A 13,865-nucleotide genomic window follows, 5' to 3' on the forward strand; every position below is an offset into this window, starting at 1 on the left:
GGGAGATACTGGTGACTCCCTGAAGAAAGAAATGTCCGTGATTGAGCGTTTTGGTGTATATTCAGGTCTTGTGATCAATTAGACCAAATCCTCACTCATGCTGCTGTACGCAGCTCCGAATAGCAGGGTACAGTTGGTTCATAACGTACCGGTAACATCCTGTTTTAAATATCTGGGTGTTCAGATCACTCCTGAGCCACGTGATTTTATCTCCCTCAACCTATGCCCTCTACTAAATAGGATTCAGGATAGAGCCAAGGTTTGGTCACATCTCAGGATGTCCCTGGTTGGAAGGGTGAATCTTATAAAAATGTTTTTCATGCCCCAGCTCCCAGTGGCGTGCTGCACCAGGTGCCACACACCGGGGGGGTGTCAGGCTGGCTCCCCCCCTCCGCAAATGAAAGTAGAGACTGCCCTGCGGCGGGTTTAACATTACGCGGTCACGGTGATAGAAAAGACATGGAGTGCGGAGCAGGTAGTGGCTTTGCAGGGGGGGGGGGTGGTTGCGAGCTGCATCTGGGACCGGCGCAACCATCCCCTTCCTTCTCTCACAGCTCTGATCAGTCTTGGGCAGCGACTGTCAGCCGAGCAGAGAAGCCACCTCCCCCTCCTCCTTTATTTCTATACAGTGCTCTGCATGCAGGAGGAGGGGGAGGTGGCTTCTCTGCTCGGCTGACAGCCGCTGCCCGAGACTGATCAGAGCCGTCTGTATTGTAGGAAGGGGGAGGGGGTCTGTATTGTAGGAAGGGGGGGGTCTGTATTGTAGGAAGGGGTGGGGGTCTGTATTGTAGGAAGGAAGGGGTCAGTATTGTAGGAAGGGGGGTCTGTATTGTACGAAGGGGGGTCTGTATTGTAGGAAGGGGGGTCTGTACTGTAGGGGGAGATCTTCACTGTAGCGGGGGTCTGCACTGTAGGGGGAGATCTTCACTGTAGCGGGGGTCTGCACTGTAAGGGGGCCTGCACTGTAGCGGGGGCCTGTACTGTAGGGGGGTCTTCACTGCAGGAGGGCCGGCACTGTAGGGGGGTCTGCACTGTAGCGGGGGTCTGCACTGTAGGGGTGTCTATGTAACATGCAGGGGGCCCAGAACTGTTAAGGGGTGTGTCTCTGTAACATACAGGCATCTAGAGGTGCAGGGTGCAGTGTAATGTAAAGGGGTCCAGAGGTATAAGGGCTGTGTAATGTAAAGGGGTGCAGTGTAATGTAAAGGGTTCCAGAGGTGCAGGGTGATGTGTAATGTAAAGGGGTCCAAAGGTGCAGTGTAATGTAAAGGGGTCCAGAGGTGCAGGGTGCTGTGTAATGTAAAGGGGTCCAGAGGTACAAGGGCTGTGTAATGTAAAGGGGTGCAGTGTAATGTAAAGGGGTCCAGAGGTGCAGGGTGCTGTGTAATGTAAAGGGGTCCAGAGGTGCAGGGTGCTGTGTAATGTAAGGGGGTCCAGAGGTGCAGGGTGCTGTGTAATGTAAAGGGGTCCAGAGGTGCAGGGTGCTGTGTAATGTAAGGGGGTCCAGAGGTGCAGGGTGCTGTGTAATGTAAAGGGGTCCAGAGGTACAAGGGCTGTGTAATGTAAAGGGGTCCAGAGGTACAGGGTGCAGTGCAATGTAAAGGGGCCCAGAGTGCTGTGTAATGTAAAGGGGTCCAGATGTGCAATGTAGTGTGAAGGGGTGCAGAGTGCTGTGTAATGTAAAGGGTCCATAGGTACAAGGGCTGTGTAATGTAAAGGGGTCCAGAGGTGCAGTGTAATGTAAAGGGGTCCGAGGTGCAAGGGGCTGTGTAATGTAAAGGTGTCCGAGGTGCAAGGGGCTGTGTAATGTAAAGGGGTCCAGAGGTACAAGGGCTGTGTAATGTAAAGGGGTCCAGAGGTGCAGTGAAGGGGTCCAGAGGTGCAGTTGTGGAGTGGGGGTACACAGAATTGACAAAAAGATATTGAAGGATGCAGAGTTATGCAGGGGGCACAGTGGGGTGTTTTTACATTTTAAGGTGGGGGTGACAGATATAGGATCCGCCCCAGGTGCCAAATGCTCTAGGTACGCCCCTGCCAGCTCCTATACATCTTGCATAACACCCCTATGGTGGTTCCTCTTAAAGTTTTCCGAATCATTAACACTATCTTCAGGTCCTTTTTATGGCTTGACAAGCCCCCATGGGTTAAACTAGAACAATTACAGAAATCCAAGGATACGGGGGGTCTGGCATTCCCTAACCCCTGGATCTACTACTTAGCAGTTCAGCTGCAGCATATTGTCCAGACCATGACAGAATTGCCAGGTGTGGGAGAGAGGAGCTTAGACTTAGACCCCCATCAGAATCCTTATGTGGTTCGCAACTGGGACTACAGATTTAGCTCTGGATTTAGAGGCCTTGGCCTATGCAAAATCCAATAAACAATTCCCGACATATGTCCTTATGCAAAAAGTGTGGAACAAGCTCAGACAGCTACAAGCAGTTGAGAGCTTCACTAGTTATAGCCCGATTTCGGCAAACGGCCATTATGAGGAGCTGCGGTTACTGGAGTGTGGGGCTTGGTGGAGGAGACATGGAGTCACGCACCTGAGGCATATCTTTGCTGATGGAAAACTGTGCCCTTTCTCTGCCTTGCGGGAGCAAATTTGTCTCCTGCAGTCAATGCTTTTTTACTATATGCAGCTGCACTATGCGGTAATGGCACAGTCTGGCGGAGCTTCGTGGGATCTTTCTCCGACTCCCATTTTCCACTATATGGCTGAGGTGTCTCAGTTCAAGGGCTTTATATCCAGAAGCTACTCCATGATTCTTCATATATACCTAGACAGCTTCCCTCTGGGGGCAGCGAGAAAGTGGAAGCGGGATGTGGGTACCTTTGAGGATGAACAATGGGAGGAGGCCCTGCAGGTGGTACATATGTGTTCCGTGAATGTAGCTCAGCATCTGTCCCAGTTGTACATAGTCCTTAGAGAGCACTATACACCCATTAGATTGTTCAGGATGGGAGTGAGACCAGACTCAAATTGTCCTAGATGTCTGAGAGGCCATGGAGATCTAATAGACCTGGCATGGCACTGCCCCAAGCTACACTTGTTCTGGACAGGGGTACTATCTACCATTATTAGAGTCTTTCAGGTTTCTATACCGACTAACGGAATGACCCGGGACAAACAGAGACTTTGTAAGGATGAGGGGTACTCCTGTGCAAGCGTCATTAATAAATCATATGTCTAGGGTCACCTTATGTCCGATAGGGCCATAGGGTGACTGAGAAATTATATCCTAAATTACAGGACAGGGGACATTACTGATAGCTCATATTGCAGGAGATTGCAAAGTGTTGGTTTATTCTATGACTCATCTCTCTGTGTAGACTGTTGACATGTTAAATGAGGCTGGCTCTTGGAAGGCCTTTCATTGTGTGATAACACTGTTTAAAGCCTATTGATGATTAGGTGTGAATACCTTTCTGTCGGAGACGGACCGTCTGTCTAAAGATGTGGATTGAGAAGAAATCATTGTGTGATGGTGTTTTGTTTGAATTCTGTTAATGAAGGAATGTGACTTCTGAGGTGCAGGTGAATCACTTATTGTCGGAGACGTAATGTCCGGGGAATAATTAACTCCTCTATGTAATTATCTAAAAGAATGTGATTGAAGCTCATCGTGTGATGTATGGGTGGGGTGTGGATTTGTTCCTGCGATTACTGTAACCTGTTGTACTGTATATAAGACTGTTAATAACCATTAAAAAGTGGTCTTGCATTTGAAACCAGTAACGGAGCAAGTCTCGTTATTCTGGGATGTCTGATGTCTGTTGGACGGTTGGAGTGTCAGATGAGCTGTCGTGGTTGATGGATAGAAGATTGTAAACGGTGGTGACCGTTACACCGAAAGACCCAAAACCATGCATATTGTGGATTGTGGATGACATCCCCATAGATGACAATCCAAAACAAGCCATAGCTAGAGCCCTGTTTCAGGCTCCCAAGCTAATCCTTAGACCAGGGCTCAAAATTTCAAGTCTTGAGCCACTAGCCAGGCCTCAAGGATTACTAGATACTAGTTGTCCCACCCAACCCCTACCCCGCCCCTAATTCTCCCGCTAATCACACCCTCATAAAGTATCTTATAAAATGTTTTATGCACAATTAAATATTGCAAAAATAAATATTAACAACAACTTTATCAGTTCCCCTCAGCACATCCTCACTGTGCCCACCATTGCATCCTCACTGTTCCCACCATTGCAGCCTCACTGTGCCCACCATTGCAGCACCACCGTCCCCATCATTGCAGCCTCACCATCCCCACCATTGCAGCCTCACCGTCCCCACCATTGTAGACTAACTTTGCCCACCATTGCCGATTCACCGTGCCCCCATTGCCGACTCAACCTTCCCCCCCATTGCCGACTCACCGTGCCCCCATTGCCAACTCACCGTGCCCCCATTGCGGACTCACCGTGCCCCCATTGCGGACTCACCGTGCCCCCATTGCGGACTCACCGTGCCCCCATTGCGGACTCCCCCGTTATCCCAGGTCAGTGAGGACCCCCTGAGTGGATTTCCCAATGAATGGGACCCTTGTGTGTGTTTATGGTGGGTAATAATGAGGCCAAGCCTAAGGAGATTAGACAAATCCTTCCCAGACTGAACAAAGTGCAGCTTTCCTGCAGAACTCACCCTCCACATCCCATGTATGGAGGCAGACTCCGGGGGGCGCTCCTCTCTGAGTCCAGAGATACAACCTGCTCTGCATCTGACAGTCTGACCATTCATGCCAGCTGATCCTTCTTAGAGGAGGAGATTAGAGGGAGAGGAGGGTGACACAGGGAGAGGACGGTGACACTGGGAGAGGACGGTGACACTGGGAGAGGAGGGTGACACTGGGAGAGGAGGGTGACACTGGGAGAGGAGGGTGACACTGGGAGAGGACGGTGACACTGGGAGAGGACGGTGACACTGGGAGAGGAGGGTGACACTGGGAGAGGAGGGTGACACCGCTCTGCTGGGAGAAGACATACAGCTATACACACGGGGGACTACAAAATCTCTATTGTATTTCTCTGATATTCTGATCGCCCTGATGGCAGAGAGCATAAAGGAAGAGGAGAGCTGTAGGATCGCAGAGTGGTAAAGCCCGCTCTTACAACTTGCATTGAAATTTCCTCCGCTCTGCAGACAGCCGCGGGGCACGGGGCTCCTCCTGACCCCGTGCCTGTGATAAACACATCTCAGCATTGGACTCGCATTCTGTCTATTACAGGCGCGGGGTCAGGAGGAAGCGGGGCTGTCGGCAGAGCGGAGGAAATTTCAATGCAAGTCCTACAGCTCTCCTCTTTCTTTATGCTATCGGGGGGCGATCACTGCGAGAATGGCTCGTGATTAACCCCGATCGCCAGCGGTGCTCGCCCCCCCCCCCCACTCACAGGCAGCCAGCTCCTCGCCAGACCTCATTTTCCACTCGCAAAGTGCGAGTAGGCGAGTGGAAAATTTGAGGTCTGCCTTAGACACTGGAAGGCGGTTGATCCCCCAACGATGAAGGAATGGATTGGTTAGATGGGGGACACTATTCGGTTAGAGAAATATATCTTCCAACATAGGGGATGCCCTGGGAAGTTTGATAAGCTGTGGTCATCCTGGTTGGATACCCCGGGCCTCTCCCCTGTAGATCTTGTAATGGACAGATGCTAATTTGAGTGCTTATGATAGGACAGCGAGCCCCTGAGGAAAAACGGTGTATAGGTATTGTATAGGATTGAAGTTACCCATATTAGTAGTGAACGCTCTTTGTGTTGCCCATGCCTAATGTACTGTATGTAGGTGGAATTTATGACAGATGTTTATGTTCTTTTATGCAAATGTAATGCATTTGTTTATTTTGTTTTCTAATAAACTTCTTTGAGATAAAAAAAACAAAAAAAATACGCAGTTCTTATACAAACACAAATGCAAATATGCAGCTTCTATGCAAAAAGGCATGTAAGTATGCAATTCTTCTGCAAACATGCATGTAAATATGCTGTTCTCACGCAAACACGCAAGTAATTATGCTGTTCTATGCAATCACGCATTTAATTGTGTTGTTCTATGCAAACACGAATGTAAATATGTCATTGTGGGCATCATGAGCTACTTCTCCTTCCCCTGGTCGGCAGCTTCCGTCTCCTCCCTCCTCCTCGGCGGCTAATCAGAACGCTTCTCCTTTCGGCCAGTCAGGAAATCGGTCTCAGACCTAGGCTTCCTCATTGGCGGAGAGGCGATTCTGTGTGAGAATAGGGAATATTAATTCCCTATTCTCACACACCTGGGTGGGCTCCCAGCTCATTCTTAGCACCCCGAGCCCACCCTATTTTGAAGACTATTAGAGCCTCTGGCTCTAATCGGTGCTTCAAAAAAACAAACACCCTGCATTGGAATTCGTGCGCCAGGCGTCCTGAATAGGGCCGGTCGCATTGAATGGGGGGAGGGGGAGGCGGCACCCGAGTGCCCTTAATGGACGAGTCTTCCCTGAAATGCATGCTACTCTGGAGACACAACTCCTTTAAGTACATTGATACCCATTCTGGGGTGTAGAGACAAACAGTTGTACAAGCTCCCCAGATTAAGCAGTACATATACCTTTTTGCAGTATATAATCTTGACTTGTCTGGTCACGCAGCTCTCCCATAGTAAGTACTTACACTTCATTAGTAGCTATGGGCTCAAGAGGCCTTGCTAAACTTCAGCCAACATGGCATTTCCTCAAAAAAAAATAATTGCTGCCCTTCTACTTCCTGCTTATACACTTCCTGAGAAGTACACATAACATGACCAAACAGCACACTGCCCCCAGTTGCCACCGGGAGAAAGACAGTTTGGTCGCTTTTTTTTTTTTAAAGGAGAAACTGCAACATGCAGACTTGCTATTCCTGCTGTGAACTCTTAACATAACAGGAGTTTAACAGTCACCCTTCAGGAACTGGGTCTCCCTTAATCTGGGGTCCACTCCCCTGGACCTGTATAGCACTCTGCAGGAAAGCACCTTGGTCAGAACAAACACAGCACAGGGTTCCATTACCCAGGGTCCAGCAGTGTAAGGCTGCATTACAGGCAAACCTCAAGGAATCTTATTTTCTATCCAATGAGGATCAGGTACCATCCATTTTGGCCGACAGCTTTTTCGAATGGATCCGATTGAAGGCCATGAATCTCTGAAGAATTGTTCAGGACCTCCTGTATTTCCTGTATAGGAGGGGTTTTATAGGGGAGGACTTCCTGTTTGATTGATTTACCAGTGTCTATTCACCTATAGGTGGCGAATAACCCAAATAGTTATGAATATAACCAGCTCTGTGTCCTGTGATGTACAATAAATAAATTGTAAGTGCAAATTTCAGTATTTAGGCTACAAACAAGTAATTGGGGTAGATATTAAGGACAAAAAAAAATATTTCTTATTTAATTTTCAATATAGTAGGTACAGTGCCTTGAAAAAGTATTCATACCCCTTGAAATTTTCCACATTTGGTCATGTTACAACCAAAAGCGTAACTGTATTATTGGGAATTTATGTGATAGACCAACACAAAGTGGCACATAATCGTAAAGTGGAAGGAAAATTATAGTTTTATTTTTTTTTACAAATAAATATCTGAAAAGTGTGGCATGCATTTGTACTCAGAGCTACAATGGAATGGTTTAGATCACAGCATATTAATGTCTTAGAATGGCCCAGTCAAATTCCAGACCTAAATCCAATTGAGAATCTGTGGCAAGATTTGAAAACTGCTGTTCAGACACTCTCCATCCAATCTGACAGAGCTTGAGCTATTTTGCAAAGAAAAATGGGCAAAAATGTCACTCTCTAGATGTGCAAAGCTGGTAAAGACATACCCAAAAAGACTTGCAGCTGTAATTGCAGTGAAAGGTGGTTTTAAAAAGTATTGACTCAGGGGGGCTGAATACAAATGCATGCCACACTTTATTTAAACAAAAAAAATATTCATAATTTTCCTTCAACTTCACAATTATGTGCAACTTTGTGTTGGTCTATCACATACAATACCAATAAAATACATTTAGGTTTTTAGTTGTAACATGACAAAATGTAGAACATTTTGAGGGGTATAAATACTGTGTCAAGGCACTGTAGCTCGGGGACAGGACTCCAGAGGGCAAGAAATTATAGACAGACGCACACACAAGAAACTGACTCTCACATTGACACTGACAGCAGTTTGCAGCAGCACAGATTATGATGACACCTCCCTGACTCAACATGTCCCCTCCTGAGTCACAGTGACATTCTCTTCTCTCCATGCCAGGTGGTCCCTTCAGTCCAAACGGCACTGACAGTTCCACTCCTGGCTTGCCTTTCTCCCATCCCACACGTGAGGCTCCAGCCGCTTCGCTCAACTCCCTTACACCATGACATCACACAACACACTTAGGCACTGCCTCTGCAAGACACCCCACTTGCACGGCCCGAACACACTATAGTAGGCACTCAAATGGTATCGGCCAGTTCTGGACCAGAACTGCGTAAGTGGAGTTCCAAGTGTTGCAGCCATATTTGTTAGTGGCAACCTTTCCACGGGCATCTAAAGGCAGGAGGAAAATGCCTGTTTTTTACTGGCTGCCAGTAAAAAATTATGGTTGGTAACACTGTTTTTGACCCATGTTTAGCCTCTTTCAACAGAAGTCAAAGCTTGTGATTTGAAAACCAAGAAAGGTCCCCTATGCTTGTATGTCTTCTTATCCTATTCTGTATCCCATATAATTTTATCCACCCCCTATGCCCCTTTTAAACTGCCCTAATCCCATATCCCAACAGATCTTTAACTGATCTCCCCTACATTCCTCTCCCCTACCTCGTCCCCCAGCTATTCTTTTTCTTTTATGAAAAAAGAATGGTCTTAGTATCTTGTATACAAGCCCAATAATGAGTCCAATTTTAAAAAGACTATTTTCTTTCTATTGTGGAAAAAGTGTAGCGCTGGTAAGGATTAAATTTCAGTGAAAAATTATATCTATAAATAAACAAAACTGAATGTACAACACCACATGTGAATTGATAGTGTGAACACTAGTTAAAGTCCATAAACCTCCAATGAGTGGATATTAATGGTAATAGGATCTGGACAATGTCAGAAAAATGTATTTAAAGTGAATAAACGTTCATAAAGGAGAAGTTCGTAAATAAGGAATCCAGTGACTAAGTGAATATACAGAATCCAACGGTGATTTCTAAACAGGAGATCCACCACCACTTATGACAGGGGGCTTACCGGATAGATTGGACCCAGAAGGGCGTATACCCACTGGGCCAATCAAGCCTTTAAATACGGCACACTTTAAGGGAATACCACAGATGTATCAAAAGCCAGGAATCATTGATAAGACCTCAGAAGAGGAAATCCAGGGGTTCACACCAGGTGATGCTTTACAGCAAATTCCAGAGACGACACATTAGATATCCCAATGAAAAATAAAAAATTGGAGCGCAAATAGCATAATTCCGTATAAATAACACAAAATGTATTTAAAAGAAAGAAACTCACATATTGCAGTGGTAAAACGAGCTCATACAATCAGGGTAGCAATGACGTCAGCAGTCCTACCGACATGATGTTCTATTGTAACGAAACATGTCGGGAAGGACTGCTGTCGTCATTGCTACCCTGATTTTATGAGCTTGTTTTACCACTGCAATATGTGAGTTTCTTTCTTTTAAATACATTTTGTGTTATTTATACGGAATTACGCTATGTGCGCTCCAATTTTTTCTTTTTCATTGGGATATCTGATGTGGACCCGGCGCGTCACGGATCGCGGTAAATTGTCGCTGATAGCGGCCGTTTACCACGTGATCGCTCCGTCCAATGACGGAGCGATCACATGTAAACAAACCGGCGTCATCTGATGACGCCGGTTCCTCCCTCCTCTCTCTGTACCGATCGGTACAGTGTGAGAGGGGGGAGCGCGGGTGTCAGTGCTCTGCAGTACCCCCCGCGCCAGTGCTCTGCAGTACCCCCCCGCGCCAGTGCTCTGCAGTACCCCCCGCGCCAATGCTCTGCAGTACCCCCCACGCCAATGCTCTGCAGTTCCCCCGCGCCAATGCTCTGCAGTTTCCCCGCACCAATGCTCTGCAGTTCCCCCGCACCAATGCTCTGCAGTTCCCCCGCACCAATGCTCTGCAGTTCCCCCGCACCAATGCTCTGCAGTTCCCCCGCACCAATGCTCTGCAGTTCCCCCGCACCAATGCTCTGCAGTTCCCCCGCACCAATACTCTGCAGTTCCCCTGCATCATACTCTGCAATACCCCCGCACCATACTCTGCAATACCCCCGCACCATACTCTGCAATACCCCCGCACCATACTCTGCAATACCCCCGCACCATACTCTGCAATACCCCCGCACAATACTCTGCAATACCCCCGCACAATACTCTGCAATACCCCCGCACAATACTCTGCAATACCCGGAAAAAAATGCGTTTTTAACCACTTCCTGCCCACCGGCCGTCATATGACGTCCTTGACTTTGTGCAGGGATATCTGGATGATACCTGCAGCTACAGGCGTCATTTTAAGATATCCTCTTTTTCAGTCGGCGATTCTCTACACCATAAGAATAATCATGTCGGCTGTTCCGCCTCTTGATTGTTTTTACAAGAGGCGAAAGGGGATGTCCCACCCCTTCTCCCTCCGGTGCTTCTTCCGACTCACCGCTACGATCAAAGCCAGGATGTTTTTTTTTTTTATTTCCAGGCTTCCCAGCCTAGAGGTGAGATATGGGGTCTTATTGACCCCATATCTCACTGTAAAGAGGACCTGTCATGCTACATTCCTATTACAAGGGATGTTTACATTCCTTGTAATAGGAATAAAAGTGATCAAAACATTTATTTTTGGGGAAAAACATGTCAAACTAAAATAAAAAAAGTAAAATGAACAATAAAAAATAAAATAAATTAAAGAGCCCCTGTTCCCGTGTGCTCGTATACAGAAGCGACCGCACTCGTTAGTCCCGCCCACATATGAAAACGGTGTTCAAACCACACATGTGAGGTATCGCTGCAAACGTTAGAGCGAGAGCAATAATTTTGGCCCTAGACCTCTTCTCCAACTAAAAATATGTAACCAGTAAAAATATTTAAAGTGTCACCTATGGGGATTTTTAAGTAGCGAAGTTTGGCGCCATTCCACAAGCGTGTGCAATTTTGAAGGGTGACATGTTGGGTATCTATTGACTCGGCGTAACTTCATCTTTCATATTATGCAAAAACATTGGGCAAAATTTAATGTTTTTTTTTTAAAGCACAAAACCGTTTTATTTCCAAAAAAAATGCACTCGAAAAATTGCTGCGAAAATAACGTGTGCAATAAAAAGTTGCAACGACCGCTATTGTATTCTCTAGGGTTTTTGCTAAAAATGCATATATAATGTTTTGGGGTTCTATGTAATTTTCTAGCAAATAAATGATGATTTTTCCATGTAGGAGAGGAATGTCAGAATTGGTCTGGGTGTTCCAGAACGCCTGGTGGTGCTCCCTGCATGTTGGGCCTCTGTATGTGGCCACGCTGTGTAAAAGTCTCACACATTTGGTATCGCCATACTCGGGAGGAATAGCAGAATGTGTTTTGGGGTGTAATTTTTGGTATGCATATGCTGTGTGTGAGAAATAACCTGCGAATATGAACATTTTGTGAAAAAAAAATATATATCTTGATTTTGCAAAGAATTGTGGGAAAAAATGACAACTTCAAAAAACTTACCATGCCTCTTTCTAAATACCTTGGAATGTCTTCTTTCCAAAAAGGGGTCATTTGGGGGGTATTTGTACTTTTCTGGCATGTTAGGGTCTCAAGAAACAAGAGAGGCCGTCAGTACTTCAGGTGTGATCAAATTGATCAATTTTCAGTAATTGGTACCATAGCTTGTAGACCCTATAACTTTCACCCAGACTAAATAATAACCAATTTTTTTTTTTTTACCAAAGATATGTAGCAGTATACATTTTAGGCCAAATTTATGAAGAAAATTTTATTTTTTGCTAAATTTTATAATAGAAATGAAGAAAAATTCTTTTTTTTACAAAATGTTCTTTCTTTTTTCATTTATAGCGAAAAAAATAAAAACCGCAGAGGTGATCAAATAGAAAAAGGGAAAAAATTGCGCCAACCAATAATAGAAACAATAAAGTCCTTTGTGTTCCCACAAGTGAAATAGAAAAAACGCACCATATAAGTGCATTTATAACATAAGTGAATGAAAAAATCCGGTATCAGAGTCCATAAATGATGAATCCAAACCAGACAACACCCTGTGTGAAGATGATTTTACAGTTGTGAACCGCCACCATATGGACTGAGGCTTACCGAAAGGTAATTAAATAACAGCGTTATTTAAATTACAGCAGGATACTCCAGAGTGCGGGGTCACAGCTTGGGATATACCAGGATTAAACCAGATCCCCACAAATAGAGCTTTCTTTTGGTGGTATTTGATCACCTCTGAGGTTTTTATTTTTTGCGCTTTAAACAAAAATAGAGTGACAATTTTGAAAAAAAAACAATATTTTTTACTTTTTGCTATAATAATTATACCCAAAAAATATATATAAAAAAAGGCATTGCAGATAAAATAATAAATAAAAAAGAAGGGATATACTTATTACCCGAGGCACAAAGGATACCTATCATATACCAGGTACCCAAAGTACACAAGCGTAAAACCAGACCACCAGGTAGACCGATAATTAGTGGTATAGGATCGGTCCACTCAAGACTGGGAGAATACCACAAAGTTTTCTTACAGCCTTTGGCAGGAAAAGGACAGGCATTCATTAAGGACAGCAGGGATGTGATCCAGCAGATTGCACAAATTGAAGTCGACGATTCCACGTTGCTTGTTACAATAGACGTAGAATCGTTATACACCAACATCAAACAGGCTGATGCACTAGCAGCAACAGCCTGGGCAATGAAGAATCAATCAGATCTCAAATTAAAACAAAGAAAATTCATATTGGAGGGATTACAAATGGCCATGGGAAACAACTTTTTTTGGCATGACCATAAGTACTACAGACAAATCAAAGGGGTAGGAATGGGGAACAAATATGCCCCAAGTGTGGCCAATATTTTTCTCAATAAGTGGGAGGAAGAGGAGATTTTTGGAAAATCTTGGCCACACATATTAACTTACAGGAGATTTATAGATGATATCCTGATTGTCTGGAAAGGCAATCGGGAGGAATTGCAGAAATATATTCAGCATATAGGTGAGAACCAGTATGACATCAAATTTACTGTAAATACCCAACAAGATGTGATGCATTTCTTGGATCTGGAAATATTCAAGAGTGGCAATAAGCTACATACAAGAACACATTTCAAGGACACAGACAGAAACGGCTATATATCGATCAATAGCTGCCATCACCCGCAATGGAAAAGGGCCATACCAAAAGGGCAGTTCATTAGAATAAAACGGAACTGCAACTCAATGGAAGACTACCACACACAAACAGGAATACTGATTGATAGATTTGTCGATAAGGGTTATGAACAAAGTAATTTAGAAGTGATCAGAGAAAAAATAGGCCACAGAGACAGAAACTCCCTGCTACAGAGTAAAAGTAGAAAGAATACAGAAAAGGAAAGAATCCCATTCATAACAGGATTCAACACACAATATAAAACACTCAAAGGAATTGTACAGAAATATTGGCCAATTATCTGCAATGACCCACAGTTGAATAAGATACTCCCCCCAAAACCAACATTTATCTATAGACGAGCCAGACGGATACGTGATGTCATTGTAAAAAATGTAGCGGACCCTCCGCAAAAAATGACATTTTTTTTACCAAAAAAGATTCTATGGGTGTGGGAAGTGTAAACCATGTAAACTCA

At 45.0% G+C, this 13,865-nt stretch overlaps 1 protein-coding gene across 2 annotated transcripts in view; it reads right to left on the reverse strand.

Moving 5' to 3' along the window:
• SCAI (suppressor of cancer cell invasion) overlaps positions 1-13,865 on the reverse strand; it is a 1,073,481-nt gene that overhangs the window by 364,713 nt on the left and 694,903 nt on the right. The window lies entirely within an intron of this gene.

The sequence above is a fragment of the Rana temporaria genome, chromosome 9 (assembly GCF_905171775.1).
Source record: "Rana temporaria chromosome 9, aRanTem1.1, whole genome shotgun sequence".
Taxonomy (NCBI): domain Eukaryota; kingdom Metazoa; phylum Chordata; class Amphibia; order Anura; family Ranidae; genus Rana; species Rana temporaria.